Below are 14,531 nucleotides of genomic sequence, written 5' to 3' on the forward strand. Positions count from 1 at the left end.
CCGCTGGAACAAGAACGAACACGAACTTGGGGTTATGAGAACTCTACAACACTGGCCTTTGATGGTAACAGAAGGGAGTCAAAAGAGATTCTTTGAAGCCCAGTGGGGTGTGTTTCTTGGACAGCGCGGACCATTACTTTTCGAGAGGCCATCTATGTCAAAGTGAAACAACCATCCTAGAAGGGGGTGGGGTTTGCTTCAAGACCACCTGTCGGCTACATAGAATGACATTGTAACATTATTACCCTTTGCTATTTTACAACAATCGAGCAGCCATAAGCAGTGATTTGACAGCAACTGAGAAGGCCTGAGCACTTTCCTTTCCATTTGAAATTGTCCAGAAAGTTAGCCGTTTAACTCAGGAATGGCTAAGATGGTGCCGATTGGCTTCTGCAGCTAGAATGACCTTTGTGAAGGCTTTGCAAAGAGACAGGGGCAGGTGCAGGGCCAGTGGCGCAATGGATAACGCGTCTGACTACGGATCAGAAGATTGTAGGTTCGACTCCTACCTGGCTCGTCGACAATGCCGTGATCGTATAGTGGTTAGTACTCTGCGTTGTGGCCGCAGCAACCCCGGTTCGAATCCGGGTCACGGCATCTTTATGTGCTAGATGGAGTGTAATGTCCACAGCCACCTCTGTCACGGTTATGCCATTTCCGACTCCTCCTTAAGATACACACAAGGAGGAGGGAGTCTCTCTAAGACTGCTTGCAAGCAGCATCAACGCTGTGATGTATGATACCTTGATACTATCCTAGTGCCTTTAGATTACAATGTGGCACACCATAGTCAGATCACTAAAGGATTGGTCAACAGGCCAAGGTGTCCTACCATGTCATGTTACACCCGCTGGAACAAACACGAACTTGGGGTTATGAGAACTCTACAACACTGGCTCTTTGATGGTAACAGCAGGGAGTCAAAAGAGATTCTTTGAAGCCCAGTGGGGTGTGTTTCTTGGACAGCGCGGACCATTACTTTTCGAGAGGCCATCTATGTCAAAGTGAAACAACCATCCTAGAAGGGGGTGGGGTTTGCTTCAAGACCACCTGTCGGCTACATAGAATGACATTGTAACATTATTACCCTTTGCTATTTTACAACAATCGAGCAGCCATAAGCAGTGATTTGACAGCAACTGAGAAGGCCTGAGCACTTTCCTTTCCATTTGAAATTGTCCAGAAAGTTAGCCGTTTAACTCAGGAATGGCTAAGATGGTGCCGATTGGCTTCTGCAGCTAGAATGACCTTTGTGAAGGCTTTGCAAAGAGTCAGGGGCAGGTGCAGGGCCAGTGGCGCAATGGATAACGCGTCTGACTACGGATCAGAAGATTGTAGGTTCGACTCCTACCTGGCTCGTCGACAATGCCGTGATCGTATAGTGGTTAGTACTCTGCGTTGTGGCCGCAGCAACCCCGGTTCGAATCCGGGTCACGGCATCTTTATGTGCTAGATGGAGTGTAATGTCCACAGCCACCTCTGTCACGGTTATGCCATTTCCGACTCCTCCTTAAGATACACACAAGGAGGAGGGAGTCTCTCTAAGACTGCTTGCAAGCAGCATCAACGCTGTGATGTATGATACCTTGATACTATCCTAGTGCCTTTAGATTACAATGTGGCACACCATAGTCAGATCACTAAAGGATTGGTCAACAGGCCAAGGTGTCCTACCATGTCATGTTACACCCGCTGGAACAAACACGAACTTGGGGTTATGAGAACTCTACAACACTGGCTCTTTGATGGTAACAGCAGGGAGTCAAAAGAGATTCTTTGAAGCCCAGTGGGGTGTGTTTCTTGGACAGCGCGGACCATTACTTTTCGAGAGGCCATCTATGTCAAAGTGAAACAACCATCCTAGAAGGGGGTGGGGTTTGCTTCAAGACCACCTGTCGGCTACATAGAATGACATTGTAACATTATTACCCTTTGCTATTTTACAACAATCGAGCAGCCATAAGCAGTGATTTGACAGCAACTGAGAAGGCCTGAGCACTTTCCTTTCCATTTGAAATTGTCCAGAAAGTTAGCCGTTTAACTCAGGAATGGCTAAGATGGTGCCGATTGGCTTCTGCAGCTAGAATGACCTTTGTGAAGGCTTTGCAAAGAGTCAGGGGCAGGTGCAGGGCCAGTGGCGCAATGGATAACGCGTCTGACTACGGATCAGAAGATTGTAGGTTCGACTCCTACCTGGCTCGTCGATCAATGCCGTGATCGTATAGTGGTTAGTACTCTGCGTTGTGGCCGCAGCAACCCCGGTTCGAATCCGGGTCACGGCATCTTTATGTGCTAGATGGAGTGTAATGTCCACAGCCACCTCTGTCACGGTTATGCCATTTCCGACTCCTCTTTAAGATACACACAAGGAGGAGGGAGTCTCTCTAAGACTGCTTGCAAGCAGCATCAACGCTGTGATGTATGATACCTTGATACTATCCTAGTGCCTTTAGATTACAATGTGGCACACCATAGTCAGATCACTAAAGGATTGGTCAACAGGCCAAGGTGTCCTACCATGTCATGTTACACCCGCTGGAACAAGAACGAACACGAACTTGGGGTTATGAGAACTCTACAACACTGGCCTTTGATGGTAACAGCAGGGAGTCAAAAGAGATTCTTTGAAGCCCAGTGGGGTGTGTTTCTTGGACAGCGCGGACCATTACTTTTCGAGAGGCCATCTATGTCAAAGTGAAACAACCATCCTAGAAGGGGGTGGGGTTTGCTTCAAGACCACCTGTCGGCTACATAGAATGACATTGTAACATTATTACCCTTTGCTATTTTACAACAATCGAGCAGCCATAAGCAGTGATTTGACAGCAACTGAGAAGGCCTGAGCACTTTCCTTTCCATTTGAAATTGTCCAGAAAGTTAGCCGTTTAACTCAGGAATGGCTAAGATGGTGCCGATTGGCTTCTGCAGCTAGAATGACCTTTGTGAAGGCTTTGCAAAGAGTCAGGGGCAGGTGCAGGGCCAGTGGCGCAATGGATAACGCGTCTGACTACGGATCAGAAGATTGTAGGTTCGACTCCTACCTGGCTCGTCGACAATGCTGTGATCGTATAGTGGTTAGTACTCTGCGTTGTGGCCGCAGCAACCCCGGTTCGAATCCGGGTCACGGCATCTTTATGTGCTAGATGGAGTGTAATGTCCACAGCCACCTCTGTCACGGTTATGCCATTTCCGACTCCTCCTTAAGATACACACAAGGAGGAGGGAGTCTCTCTAAGACTGCTTGCAAGCAGCATCAACGCTGTGATGTATGATACCTTGATACTATCCTAGTGCCTTTAGATTACAATGTGGCACACCATAGTCAGATCACTAAAGGATTGGTCAACAGGCCAAGGTGTCCTACCATGTCATGTTACACCCGCTGGAACAAGAACGAACACGAACTTGGGGTTATGAGAACTCTACAACACTGGCCTTTGATGGTAACAGCAGGGAGTCAAAAGAGATTCTTTGAAGCCCAGTGGGGTGTGTTTCTTGGACAGCGCGGACCATTACTTTTCGAGAGGCCATCTATGTCAAAGTGAAACAACCATCCTAGAAGGGGGTGGGGTTTGCTTCAAGACCACCTGTCGGCTACATAGAATGACATTGTAACATTATTACCCTTTGCTATTTTACAACAATCGAGCAGCCATAAGCAGTGATTTGACAGCAACTGAGAAGGCCTGAGCACTTTCCTTTCCATTTGAAATTGTCCAGAAAGTTAGCCGTTTAACTCAGGAATGGCTAAGATGGTGCCGATTGGCTTCTGCAGCTAGAATGACCTTTGTGAAGGCTTTGCAAAGAGTCAGGGGCAGGTGCAGGGCCAGTGGCGCAATGGATAACGCGTCTGACTACGGATCAGAAGATTGTAGGTTCGACTCCTACCTGGCTCGTCGACAATGCCGTGATCGTATAGTGGTTAGTACTCTGCGTTGTGGCCGCAGCAACCCCGGTTCGAATCCGGGTCACGGCATCTTTATGTGCTAGATGGAGTGTAATGTCCACAGCCACCTCTGTCACGGTTATGCCATTTCCGACTCCTCCTTAAGATACACACAAGGAGGAGGGAGTCTCTCTAAGACTGCTTGCAAGCAGCATCAACGCTGTGATGTATGATACCTTGATACTATCCTAGTGCCTTTAGATTACAATGTGGCACACCATAGTCAGATCACTAAAGGATTGGTCAACAGGCCAAGGTGTCCTACCATGTCATGTTACACCCGCTGGAACAAGAACGAACACGAACTTGGGGTTATGAGAACTCTACAACACTGGCTCTTTGATGGTAACAGCAGGGAGTCAAAAGAGATTCTTTGAAGCCCAGTGGGGTGTGTTTCTTGGACAGCGCGGACCATTACTTTTCGAGAGGCCATCTATGTCAAAGTGAAACAACCATCCTAGAAGGGGGTGGGGTTTGCTTCAAGACCACCTGTCGGCTACATAGAATGACATTGTAACATTATTACCCTTTGCTATTTTACAACAATCGAGCAGCCATAAGCAGTGATTTGACAGCAACTGAGAAGGCCTGAGCACTTTCCTTTCCATTTGAAATTGTCCAGAAAGTTAGCCGTTTAACTCAGGAATGGCTAAGATGGTGCCGATTGGCTTCTGCAGCTAGAATGACCTTTGTGAAGGCTTTGCAAAGAGTCAGGGGCAGGTGCAGGGCCAGTGGCGCAATGGATAACGCGTCTGACTACGGATCAGAAGATTGTAGGTTCGACTCCTACCTGGCTCGTCGACAATGCTGTGATCGTATAGTGGTTAGTACTCTGCGTTGTGGCCGCAGCAACCCCGGTTCGAATCCGGGTCACGGCATCTTTATGTGCTAGATGGAGTGTAATGTCCACAGCCACCTCTGTCACGGTTATGCCATTTCCGACTCCTCCTTAAGATACACACAAGGAGGAGGGAGTCTCTCTAAGACTGCTTGCAAGCAGCATCAACGCTGTGATGTATGATACCTTGATACTATCCTAGTGCCTTTAGATTACAATGTGGCACACCATAGTCAGATCACTAAAGGATTGGTCAACAGGCCAAGGTGTCCTACCATGTCATGTTACACCCGCTGGAACAAGAACGAACACGAACTTGGGGTTATGAGAACTCTACAACACTGGCCTTTGATGGTAACAGCAGGGAGTCAAAAGAGATTCTTTGAAGCCCAGTGGGGTGTGTTTCTTGGACAGCGCGGACCATTACTTTTCGAGAGGCCATCTATGTCAAAGTGAAACAACCATCCTAGAAGGGGGTGGGGTTTGCTTCAAGACCACCTGTCGGCTACATAGAATGACATTGTAACATTATTACCCTTTGCTATTTTACAACAATCGAGCAGCCATAAGCAGTGATTTGACAGCAACTGAGAAGGCCTGAGCACTTTCCTTTCCATTTGAAATTGTCCAGAAAGTTAGCCGTTTAACTCAGGAATGGCTAAGATGGTGCCGATTGGCTTCTGCAGCTAGAATGACCTTTGTGAAGGCTTTGCAAAGAGTCAGGGGCAGGTGCAGGGCCAGTGGCGCAATGGATAACCCGTCTGACTACGGATCAGAAGATTGTAGGTTCGACTCCTACCTGGCTCGTCGACAATGCCGTGATCGTATAGTGGTTAGTACTCTGCGTTGTGGCCGCAGCAACCCCGGTTCGAATCCGGGTCACGGCATCTTTATGTGCTAGATGGAGTGTAATGTCCACAGCCACCTCTGTCACGGTTATGCCATTTCCGACTCCTCCTTAAGATACACACAAGGAGGAGGGAGTCTCTCTAAGACTGCTTGCAAGCAGCATCAACGCTGTGATGTATGATACCTTGATACTATCCTAGTGCCTTTAGATTACAATGTGGCACACCATAGTCAGATCACTAAAGGATTGGTCAACAGGCCAAGGTGTCCTACCATGTCATGTTACACCCGCTGGAACAAGAACGAACACGAACTTGGGGTTATGAGAACTCTACAACACTGGCCTTTGATGGTAACAGCAGGGAGTCAAAAGAGATTCTTTGAAGCCCAGTGGGGTGTGTTTCTTGGACAGCGCGGACCATTACTTTTCGAGAGGCCATCTATGTCAAAGTGAAACAACCATCCTAGAAGGGGGTGGGGTTTGCTTCAAGACCACCTGTCGGCTACATAGAATGACATTGTAACATTATTACCCTTTGCTATTTTACAACAATCGAGCAGCCATAAGCAGTGATTTGACAGCAACTGAGAAGGCCTGAGCACTTTCCTTTCCATTTGAAATTGTCCAGAAAGTTAGCCGTTTAACTCAGGAATGGCTAAGATGGTGCCGATTGGCTTCTGCAGCTAGAATGACCTTTGTGAAGGCTTTGCAAAGAGTCAGGGGCAGGTGCAGGGCCAGTGGCGCAATGGATAACGCGTCTGACTACGGATCAGAAGATTGTAGGTTCGACTCCTACCTGGCTCGTCGACAATGCCGTGATCGTATAGTGGTTAGTACTCTGCGTTGTGGCCGCAGCAACCCCGGTTCGAATCCGGGTCACGGCATCTTTATGTGCTAGATGGAGTGTAATGTCCACAGCCACCTCTGTCACGGTTATGCCATTTCCGACTCCTCCTTAAGATACACACAAGGAGGAGGGAGTCTCTCTAAGACTGCTTGCAAGCAGCATCAACGCTGTGATGTATGATACCTTGATACTATCCTAGTGCCTTTAGATTACAATGTGGCACACCATAGTCAGATCACTAAAGGATTGGTCAACAGGCCAAGGTGTCCTACCATGTCATGTTACACCCGCTGGAACAAGAACGAACACGAACTTGGGGTTATGAGAACTCTACAACACTGGCCTTTGATGGTAACAGCAGGGAGTCAAAAGAGATTCTTTGAAGCCCAGTGGGGTGTGTTTCTTGGACAGCGCGGACCATTACTTTTCGAGAGGCCATCTATGTCAAAGTGAAACAACCATCCTAGAAGGGGGTGGGGTTTGCTTCAAGACCACCTGTCGGCTACATAGAATGACATTGTAACATTATTACCCTTTGCTATTTTACAACAATCGAGCAGCCATAAGCAGTGATTTGACAGCAACTGAGAAGGCCTGAGCACTTTCCTTTCCATTTGAAATTGTCCAGAAAGTTAGCCGTTTAACTCAGGAATGGCTAAGATGGTGCCGATTGGCTTCTGCAGCTAGAATGACCTTTGTGAAGGCTTTGCAAAGAGTCAGGGGCAGGTGCAGGGCCAGTGGCGCAATGGATAACGCGTCTGACTACGGATCAGAAGATTGTAGGTTCGACTCCTACCTGGCTCGTCGACAATGCCGTGATCGTATAGTGGTTAGTACTCTGCGTTGTGGCCGCAGCAACCCCGGTTCGAATCCGGGTCACGGCATCTTTATGTGCTAGATGGAGTGTAATGTCCACAGCCACCTCTGTCACGGTTATGCCATTTCCGACTCCTCCTTAAGATACACACAAGGAGGAGGGAGTCTCTCTAAGACTGCTTGCAAGCAGCATCAACGCTGTGATGTATGATACCTTGATACTATCCTAGTGCCTTTAGATTACAATGTGGCACACCATAGTCAGATCACTAAAGGATTGGTCAACAGGCCAAGGTGTCCTACCATGTCATGTTACACCCGCTGGAACAAGAACGAACACGAACTTGGGGTTATGAGAACTCTACAACACTGGCCTTTGATGGTAACAGCAGGGAGTCAAAAGAGATTCTTTGAAGCCCAGTGGGGTGTGTTTCTTGGACAGCGCGGACCATTACTTTTCGAGAGGCCATCTATGTCAAAGTGAAACAACCATCCTAGAAGGGGGTGGGGTTTGCTTCAAGACCACCTGTCGGCTACATAGAATGACATTGTAACATTATTACCCTTTGCTATTTTACAACAATCGAGCAGCCATAAGCAGTGATTTGACAGCAACTGAGAAGGCCTGAGCACTTTCCTTTCCATTTGAAATTGTCCAGAAAGTTAGCCGTTTAACTCAGGAATGGCTAAGATGGTGCCGATTGGCTTCTGCAGCTAGAATGACCTTTGTGAAGGCTTTGCAAAGAGTCAGGGGCAGGTGCAGGGCCAGTGGCGCAATGGATAACGCGTCTGACTACGGATCAGAAGATTGTAGGTTCGACTCCTACCTGGCTCGTCGACAATGCCGTGATCGTATAGTGGTTAGTACTCTGCGTTGTGGCCGCAGCAACCCCGGTTCGAATCCGGGTCACGGCATCTTTATGTGCTAGATGGAGTGTAATGTCCACAGCCACCTCTGTCACGGTTATGCCATTTCCGACTCCTCCTTAAGATACACACAAGGAGGAGGGAGTCTCTCTAAGACTGCTTGCAAGCAGCATCAACGCTGTGATGTATGATACCTTGATACTATCCTAGTGCCTTTAGATTACAATGTGGCACACCATAGTCAGATCAGTAAAGGATTGGTCAACAGGCCAAGGTGTCCTACCATGTCATGTTACACCCGCTGGAACAAGAACGAACACGAACTTGGGGTTATGAGAACTCTACAACACTGGCCTTTGATGGTAACAGAAGGGAGTCAAAAGAGATTCTTTGAAGCCCAGTGGGGTGTGTTTCTTGGACAGCGCGGACCATTACTTTTCGAGAGGCCATCTATGTCAAAGTGAAACAACCATCCTAGAAGGGGGTGGGGTTTGCTTCAAGACCACCTGTCGGCTACATAGAATGACATTGTAACATTATTACCCTTTGCTATTTTACAACAATCGAGCAGCCATAAGCAGTGATTTGACAGCAACTGAGAAGGCCTGAGCACTTTCCTTTCCATTTGAAATTGTCCAGAAAGTTAGCCGTTTAACTCAGGAATGGCTAAGATGGTGCCGATTGGCTTCTGCAGCTAGAATGACCTTTGTGAAGGCTTTGCAAAGAGTCAAGGGCAGGTGCAGGGCCAGTGGCGCAATGGATAACGCGTCTGACTACGGATCAGAAGATTGTAGGTTCGACTCCTACCTGGCTCGTCGACAATGCCGTGATCGTATAGTGGTTAGTACTCTGCGTTGTGGCCGCAGCAACCCCGGTTCGAATCCGGGTCACGGCATCTTTATGTGCTAGATGGAGTGTAATGTCCACAGCCACCTCTGTCACGGTTATGCCATTTCCGACTCCTCCTTAAGATACACACAAGGTGGAGGGAGTCTCTCTGAGACTGCTTGCAAGCAGCATCAACGCTGTGATGTATGATACCTTGATACTATCCTAGTGCCTTTAGATTACAATGTGGCACACCATAGTCAGATCACTAAAGGATTGGTCAACAGGCCAAGGTGTCCTACCATGTCATGTTACACCCGCTGGAACAAGAACGAACACGAACTTGGGGTTATGAGAACTCTACAACACTGGCCTTTGATGGTAACAGCAGGGAGTCAAAAGAGATTCTTTGAAGCCCAGTGGGGTGTGTTTCTTGGACAGCGCGGACCATTACTTTTCGAGAGGCCATCTATGTCAAAGTGAAACAACCATCCTAGAAGGGGGTGGGGTTTGCTTCAAGACCACCTGTCGGCTACATAGAATGACATTGTAACATTATTACCCTTTGCTATTTTACAACAATCGAGCAGCCATAAGCAGTGATTTGACAGCAACTGAGAAGGCCTGAGCACTTTCCTTTCCATTTGAAATTGTCCAGAAAGTTAGCCGTTTAACTCAGGAATGGCTAAGATGGTGCCGATTGGCTTCTGCAGCTAGAATGACCTTTGTGAAGGCTTTGCAAAGAGTCAGGGGCAGGTGCAGGGCCAGTGGCGCAATGGATAACGCGTCTGACTACGGATCAGAAGATTGTAGGTTCGACTCCTACCTGGCTCGTCGACAATGCCGTGATCGTATAGTGGTTAGTACTCTGCGTTGTGGCCGCAGCAACCCCGGTTCGAATCCGGGTCACGGCATCTTTATGTGCTAGATGGAGTGTAATGTCCACAGCCACCTCTGTCACGGTTATGCCATTTCCGACTCCTCCTTAAGATACACACAAGGAGGAGGGAGTCTCTCTAAGACTGCTTGCAAGCAGCATCAACGCTGTGATGTATGATACCTTGATACTATCCTAGTGCCTTTAGATTACAATGTGGCACACCATAGTCAGATCACTAAAGGATTGGTCAACAGGCCAAGGTGTCCTACCATGTCATGTTACACCCGCTGGAACAAACACGAACTTGGGGTTATGAGAACTCTACAACACTGGCTCTTTGATGGTAACAGCAGGGAGTCAAAAGAGATTCTTTGAAGCCCAGTGGGGTGTGTTTCTTGGACAGCGCGGACCATTACTTTTCGAGAGGCCATCTATGTCAAAGTGAAACAACCATCCTAGAAGGGGGTGGGGTTTGCTTCAAGACCACCTGTCGGCTACATAGAATGACATTGTAACATTATTACCCTTTGCTATTTTACAACAATCGAGCAGCCATAAGCAGTGATTTGACAGCAACTGAGAAGGCCTGAGCACTTTCCTTTCCATTTGAAATTGTCCAGAAAGTTAGCCGTTTAACTCAGGAATGGCTAAGATGGTGCCGATTGGCTTCTGCAGCTAGAATGACCTTTGTGAAGGCTTTGCAAAGAGTCAGGGGCAGGTGCAGGGCCAGTGGCGCAATGGATAACGCGTCTGACTACGGATCAGAAGATTGTAGGTTCGACTCCTACCTGGCTCGTCGATCAATGCCGTGATCGTATAGTGGTTAGTACTCTGCGTTGTGGCCGCAGCAACCCCGGTTCGAATCCGGGTCACGGCATCTTTATGTGCTAGATGGAGTGTAATGTCCACAGCCACCTCTGTCACGGTTATGCCATTTCCGACTCCTCCTTAAGATACACACAAGGAGGAGGGAGTCTCTCTAAGACTGCTTGCAAGCAGCATCAACGCTGTGATGTATGATACCTTGATACTATCCTAGTGCCTTTAGATTACAATGTGGCACACCATAGTCAGATCACTAAAGGATTGGTCAACAGGCCAAGGTGTCCTACCATGTCATGTTACACCCGCTGGAACAAGAACGAACACGAACTTGGGGTTATGAGAACTCTACAACACTGGCCTTTGATGGTAACAGCAGGGAGTCAAAAGAGATTCTTTGAAGCCCAGTGGGGTGTGTTTCTTGGACAGCGCGGACCATTACTTTTCGAGAGGCCATCTATGTCAAAGTGAAACAACCATCCTAGAAGGGGGTGGGGTTTGCTTCAAGACCACCTGTCGGCTACATAGAATGACATTGTAACATTATTACCCTTTGCTATTTTACAACAATCGAGCAGCCATAAGCAGTGATTTGACAGCAACTGAGAAGGCCTGAGCACTTTCCTTTCCATTTGAAATTGTCCAGAAAGTTAGCCGTTTAACTCAGGAATGGCTAAGATGGTGCCGATTGGCTTCTGCAGCTAGAATGACCTTTGTGAAGGCTTTGCAAAGAGTCAGGGGCAGGTGCAGGGCCAGTGGCGCAATGGATAACGCGTCTGACTACGGATCAAAAGATTGTAGGTTCGACTCCTACCTGGCTCGTCGACAATGCCGTGATCGTATAGTGGTTAGTACTCTGCGTTGTGGCCGCAGCAACCCCGGTTCGAATCCGGGTCACGGCATCTTTATGTGCTAGATGGAGTGTAATGTCCACAGCCACCTCTGTCACGGTTATGCCATTTCCGACTCCTCCTTAAGATACACACAAGGAGGAGGGAGTCTCTCTAAGACTGCTTGCAAGCAGCATCAACGCTGTGATGTATGATACCTTGATACTATCCTAGTGCCTTTAGATTACAATGTGGCACACCATAGTCAGATCACTAAAGGATTGGTCAACAGGCCAAGGTGTCCTACCATGTCATGTTACACCCGCTGGAACAAGAACGAACACGAACTTGGGGTTATGAGAACTCTACAACACTGGCCTTTGATGGTAACAGCAGGGAGTCAAAAGAGATTCTTTGAAGCCCAGTGGGGTGTGTTTCTTGGACAGCGCGGACCATTACTTTTCGAGAGGCCATCTATGTCAAAGTGAAACAACCATCCTAGAAGGGGGTGGGGTTTGCTTCAAGACCACCTGTCGGCTACATAGAATGACATTGTAACATTATTACCCTTTGCTATTTTACAACAATCGAGCAGCCATAAGCAGTGATTTGACAGCAACTGAGAAGGCCTGAGCACTTTCCTTTCCATTTGAAATTGTCCAGAAAGTTAGCCGTTTAACTCAGGAATGGCTAAGATGGTGCCGATTGGCTTCTGCAGCTAGAATGACCTTTGTGAAGGCTTTGCAAAGAGTCAGGGGCAGGTGCAGGGCCAGTGGCGCAATGGATAACGCGTCTGACTACGGATCAGAAGATTGTAGGTTCGACTCCTACCTGGCTCGTCGACAATGCCGTGATCGTATAGTGGTTAGTACTCTGCGTTGTGGCCGCAGCAACCCCGGGTCACGGCATCTTTATGTGCTAGATGGAGTGTAATGTCCACAGCCACCTCTGTCACGGTTATGCCATTTCCGACTCCTCCTTAAGATACACACAAGGAGGAGGGAGTCTCTCTAAGACTGCTTGCAAGCAGCATCAACGCTGTGATGTATGATACCTTGATACTATCCTAGTGCCTTTAGATTACAATGTGGCACACCATAGTCAGATCACTAAAGGATTGGTCAACAGGCCAAGGTGTCCTACCATGTCATGTTACACCCGCTGGAACAAGAACGAACACGAACTTGGGGTTATGAGAACTCTACAACACTGGCCTTTGATGGTAACAGCAGGGAGTCAAAAGAGATTCTTTGAAGCCCAGTGGGGTGTGTTTCTTGGACAGCGCGGACCATTACTTTTCGAGAGGCCATCTATGTCAAAGTGAAACAACCATCCTAGAAGGGGGTGGGGTTTGCTTCAAGACCACCTGTCGGCTACATAGAATGACATTGTAACATTATTACCCTTTGCTATTTTACAACAATCGAGCAGCCATAAGCAGTGATTTGACAGCAACTGAGAAGGCCTGAGCACTTTCCTTTCCATTTGAAATTGTCCAGAAAGTTAGCCGTTTAACTCAGGAATGGCTAAGATGGTGCCGATTGGCTTCTGCAGCTAGAATGACCTTTGTGAAGGCTTTGCAAAGAGTCAGGGGCAGGTGCAGGGCCAGTGGCGCAATGGATAACGCGTCTGACTACGGATCAGAAGATTGTAGGTTCGACTCCTACCTGGCTCGTCGACAATGCCGTGATCGTATAGTGGTTAGTACTCTGCGTTGTGGCCGCAGCAACCCCGGTTCGAATCCGGGTCACGGCATCTTTATGTGCTAGATGGAGTGTAATGTCCACAGCCACCTCTGTCACGGTTATGCCATTTCCGACTCCTCCTTAAGATACACACAAGGAGGAGGGAGTCTCTCTAAGACTGCTTGCAAGCAGCATCAACGCTGTGATGTATGATACCTTGATACTATCCTAGTGCCTTTAGATTACAATGTGGCACACCATAGTCAGATCACTAAAGGATTGGTCAACAGGCCAAGGTGTCCTACCATGTCATGTTACACCCGCTGGAACAAGAACGAACACGAACTTGGGGTTATGAGAACTCTACAACACTGGCCTTTGATGGTAACAGCAGGGAGTCAAAAGAGATTCTTTGAAGCCCAGTGGGGTGTGTTTCTTGGACAGCGCGGACCATTACTTTTCGAGAGGCCATCTATGTCAAAGTGAAACAACCATCCTAGAAGGGGGTGGGGTTTGCTTCAAGACCACCTGTCGGCTACATAGAATGACATTGTAACATTATTACCCTTTGCTATTTTACAACAATCGAGCAGCCATAAGCAGTGATTTGACAGCAACTGAGAAGGCCTGAGCACTTTCCTTTCCATTTGAAATTGTCCAGAAAGTTAGCCGTTTAACTCAGGAATGGCTAAGATGGTGCCGATTGGCTTCTGCAGCTAGAATGACCTTTGTGAAGGCTTTGCAAAGAGTCAGGGGCAGGTGCAGGGCCAGTGGCGCAATGGATAACGCGTCTGACTACGGATCAGAAGATTGTAGGTTCGACTCCTACCTGGCTCGTCGACAATGCCGTGATCGTATAGTGGTTAGTACTCTGCGTTGTGGCCGCAGCAACCCCGGTTCGAATCCGGGTCACGGCATCTTTATGTGCTAGATGGAGTGTAATGTCCACAGCCACCTCTGTCACGGTTATGCCATTTCCGACTCCTCCTTAAGATACACACAAGGAGGAGGGAGTCTCTCTAAGACTGCTTGCAAGCAGCATCAACGCTGTGATGTATGATACCTTGATACTATCCTAGTGCCTTTAGATTACAATGTGGCACACCATAGTCAGATCACTAAAGGATTGGTCAACAGGCCAAGGTGTCCTACCATGTCATGTTACACCCGCTGGAACAAGAACGAACACGAACTTGGGGTTATGAGAACTCTACAACACTGGCCTTTGATGGTAACAGCAGGGAGTCAAAAGAGATTCTTTGAAGCCCAGTGGGGTGTGTTTCTTGGACAGCGCGGACCATTACTTTTCGAGAGGCCATCTA

The 14,531-nt window shown here is 48.0% G+C and overlaps 33 non-coding genes across 33 annotated transcripts; all 33 read left to right on the forward strand.

The window, feature by feature from the left end:
* Window positions 1–444: 444 nt before the first annotated feature.
* TRNAR-ACG (transfer RNA arginine (anticodon ACG)) lies at window positions 445–517 on the forward strand. Its single transcript has one exon. It is a non-coding gene; the product is annotated as a tRNA-Arg (tRNA).
* Window positions 518–525: 8 nt separating this feature from the next.
* TRNAH-GUG (transfer RNA histidin (anticodon GUG)) lies at window positions 526–597 on the forward strand. The gene has a single exon. It is a non-coding gene; the product is annotated as a tRNA-His (tRNA).
* Window positions 598–1,286: 689 nt separating this feature from the next.
* TRNAR-ACG (transfer RNA arginine (anticodon ACG)) lies at window positions 1,287–1,359 on the forward strand. The gene has a single exon. It is a non-coding gene; the product is annotated as a tRNA-Arg (tRNA).
* Window positions 1,360–1,367: 8 nt separating this feature from the next.
* On the forward strand, window positions 1,368–1,439 carry TRNAH-GUG (transfer RNA histidin (anticodon GUG)). Its single transcript has one exon. It is a non-coding gene; the product is annotated as a tRNA-His (tRNA).
* A 689-nt stretch (window positions 1,440–2,128) lies between these two features.
* TRNAR-ACG (transfer RNA arginine (anticodon ACG)) lies at window positions 2,129–2,201 on the forward strand. Its single transcript has one exon. It is a non-coding gene; the product is annotated as a tRNA-Arg (tRNA).
* Window positions 2,202–2,210: 9 nt separating this feature from the next.
* Window positions 2,211–2,282, forward strand: TRNAH-GUG (transfer RNA histidin (anticodon GUG)). Its single transcript has one exon. It is a non-coding gene; the product is annotated as a tRNA-His (tRNA).
* Window positions 2,283–2,976: 694 nt separating this feature from the next.
* On the forward strand, window positions 2,977–3,049 carry TRNAR-ACG (transfer RNA arginine (anticodon ACG)). The gene has a single exon. It is a non-coding gene; the product is annotated as a tRNA-Arg (tRNA).
* Window positions 3,050–3,057: 8 nt separating this feature from the next.
* TRNAH-GUG (transfer RNA histidin (anticodon GUG)) lies at window positions 3,058–3,129 on the forward strand. The gene has a single exon. It is a non-coding gene; the product is annotated as a tRNA-His (tRNA).
* A 694-nt stretch (window positions 3,130–3,823) lies between these two features.
* TRNAR-ACG (transfer RNA arginine (anticodon ACG)) lies at window positions 3,824–3,896 on the forward strand. Its single transcript has one exon. It is a non-coding gene; the product is annotated as a tRNA-Arg (tRNA).
* Window positions 3,897–3,904: 8 nt separating this feature from the next.
* TRNAH-GUG (transfer RNA histidin (anticodon GUG)) lies at window positions 3,905–3,976 on the forward strand. The gene has a single exon. It is a non-coding gene; the product is annotated as a tRNA-His (tRNA).
* A 695-nt stretch (window positions 3,977–4,671) lies between these two features.
* On the forward strand, window positions 4,672–4,744 carry TRNAR-ACG (transfer RNA arginine (anticodon ACG)). Its single transcript has one exon. It is a non-coding gene; the product is annotated as a tRNA-Arg (tRNA).
* Window positions 4,745–4,752: 8 nt separating this feature from the next.
* On the forward strand, window positions 4,753–4,824 carry TRNAH-GUG (transfer RNA histidin (anticodon GUG)). Its single transcript has one exon. It is a non-coding gene; the product is annotated as a tRNA-His (tRNA).
* A 694-nt stretch (window positions 4,825–5,518) lies between these two features.
* TRNAR-ACG (transfer RNA arginine (anticodon ACG)) lies at window positions 5,519–5,591 on the forward strand. The gene has a single exon. It is a non-coding gene; the product is annotated as a tRNA-Arg (tRNA).
* An 8-nt stretch (window positions 5,592–5,599) lies between these two features.
* Window positions 5,600–5,671, forward strand: TRNAH-GUG (transfer RNA histidin (anticodon GUG)). Its single transcript has one exon. It is a non-coding gene; the product is annotated as a tRNA-His (tRNA).
* Window positions 5,672–6,365: 694 nt separating this feature from the next.
* Window positions 6,366–6,438, forward strand: TRNAR-ACG (transfer RNA arginine (anticodon ACG)). The gene has a single exon. It is a non-coding gene; the product is annotated as a tRNA-Arg (tRNA).
* Window positions 6,439–6,446: 8 nt separating this feature from the next.
* On the forward strand, window positions 6,447–6,518 carry TRNAH-GUG (transfer RNA histidin (anticodon GUG)). The gene has a single exon. It is a non-coding gene; the product is annotated as a tRNA-His (tRNA).
* A 694-nt stretch (window positions 6,519–7,212) lies between these two features.
* On the forward strand, window positions 7,213–7,285 carry TRNAR-ACG (transfer RNA arginine (anticodon ACG)). Its single transcript has one exon. It is a non-coding gene; the product is annotated as a tRNA-Arg (tRNA).
* An 8-nt stretch (window positions 7,286–7,293) lies between these two features.
* Window positions 7,294–7,365, forward strand: TRNAH-GUG (transfer RNA histidin (anticodon GUG)). The gene has a single exon. It is a non-coding gene; the product is annotated as a tRNA-His (tRNA).
* A 694-nt stretch (window positions 7,366–8,059) lies between these two features.
* On the forward strand, window positions 8,060–8,132 carry TRNAR-ACG (transfer RNA arginine (anticodon ACG)). Its single transcript has one exon. It is a non-coding gene; the product is annotated as a tRNA-Arg (tRNA).
* An 8-nt stretch (window positions 8,133–8,140) lies between these two features.
* TRNAH-GUG (transfer RNA histidin (anticodon GUG)) lies at window positions 8,141–8,212 on the forward strand. Its single transcript has one exon. It is a non-coding gene; the product is annotated as a tRNA-His (tRNA).
* Window positions 8,213–8,906: 694 nt separating this feature from the next.
* On the forward strand, window positions 8,907–8,979 carry TRNAR-ACG (transfer RNA arginine (anticodon ACG)). The gene has a single exon. It is a non-coding gene; the product is annotated as a tRNA-Arg (tRNA).
* An 8-nt stretch (window positions 8,980–8,987) lies between these two features.
* TRNAH-GUG (transfer RNA histidin (anticodon GUG)) lies at window positions 8,988–9,059 on the forward strand. The gene has a single exon. It is a non-coding gene; the product is annotated as a tRNA-His (tRNA).
* Window positions 9,060–9,753: 694 nt separating this feature from the next.
* On the forward strand, window positions 9,754–9,826 carry TRNAR-ACG (transfer RNA arginine (anticodon ACG)). Its single transcript has one exon. It is a non-coding gene; the product is annotated as a tRNA-Arg (tRNA).
* Window positions 9,827–9,834: 8 nt separating this feature from the next.
* On the forward strand, window positions 9,835–9,906 carry TRNAH-GUG (transfer RNA histidin (anticodon GUG)). Its single transcript has one exon. It is a non-coding gene; the product is annotated as a tRNA-His (tRNA).
* A 689-nt stretch (window positions 9,907–10,595) lies between these two features.
* Window positions 10,596–10,668, forward strand: TRNAR-ACG (transfer RNA arginine (anticodon ACG)). The gene has a single exon. It is a non-coding gene; the product is annotated as a tRNA-Arg (tRNA).
* A 9-nt stretch (window positions 10,669–10,677) lies between these two features.
* On the forward strand, window positions 10,678–10,749 carry TRNAH-GUG (transfer RNA histidin (anticodon GUG)). Its single transcript has one exon. It is a non-coding gene; the product is annotated as a tRNA-His (tRNA).
* A 694-nt stretch (window positions 10,750–11,443) lies between these two features.
* Window positions 11,444–11,516, forward strand: TRNAR-ACG (transfer RNA arginine (anticodon ACG)). Its single transcript has one exon. It is a non-coding gene; the product is annotated as a tRNA-Arg (tRNA).
* Window positions 11,517–11,524: 8 nt separating this feature from the next.
* TRNAH-GUG (transfer RNA histidin (anticodon GUG)) lies at window positions 11,525–11,596 on the forward strand. Its single transcript has one exon. It is a non-coding gene; the product is annotated as a tRNA-His (tRNA).
* Window positions 11,597–12,290: 694 nt separating this feature from the next.
* TRNAR-ACG (transfer RNA arginine (anticodon ACG)) lies at window positions 12,291–12,363 on the forward strand. The gene has a single exon. It is a non-coding gene; the product is annotated as a tRNA-Arg (tRNA).
* Window positions 12,364–13,126: 763 nt separating this feature from the next.
* On the forward strand, window positions 13,127–13,199 carry TRNAR-ACG (transfer RNA arginine (anticodon ACG)). Its single transcript has one exon. It is a non-coding gene; the product is annotated as a tRNA-Arg (tRNA).
* Window positions 13,200–13,207: 8 nt separating this feature from the next.
* Window positions 13,208–13,279, forward strand: TRNAH-GUG (transfer RNA histidin (anticodon GUG)). Its single transcript has one exon. It is a non-coding gene; the product is annotated as a tRNA-His (tRNA).
* Window positions 13,280–13,973: 694 nt separating this feature from the next.
* On the forward strand, window positions 13,974–14,046 carry TRNAR-ACG (transfer RNA arginine (anticodon ACG)). The gene has a single exon. It is a non-coding gene; the product is annotated as a tRNA-Arg (tRNA).
* Window positions 14,047–14,054: 8 nt separating this feature from the next.
* Window positions 14,055–14,126, forward strand: TRNAH-GUG (transfer RNA histidin (anticodon GUG)). Its single transcript has one exon. It is a non-coding gene; the product is annotated as a tRNA-His (tRNA).
* The last annotated feature ends 405 nt before the right edge of the window (window positions 14,127–14,531 follow it).

The sequence above is a fragment of the Aquarana catesbeiana genome, linkage group LG03 (assembly GCF_042186555.1).
Source record: "Aquarana catesbeiana isolate 2022-GZ linkage group LG03, ASM4218655v1, whole genome shotgun sequence".
NCBI classification, from domain to species: Eukaryota; Metazoa; Chordata; class Amphibia; order Anura; family Ranidae; genus Aquarana; species Aquarana catesbeiana.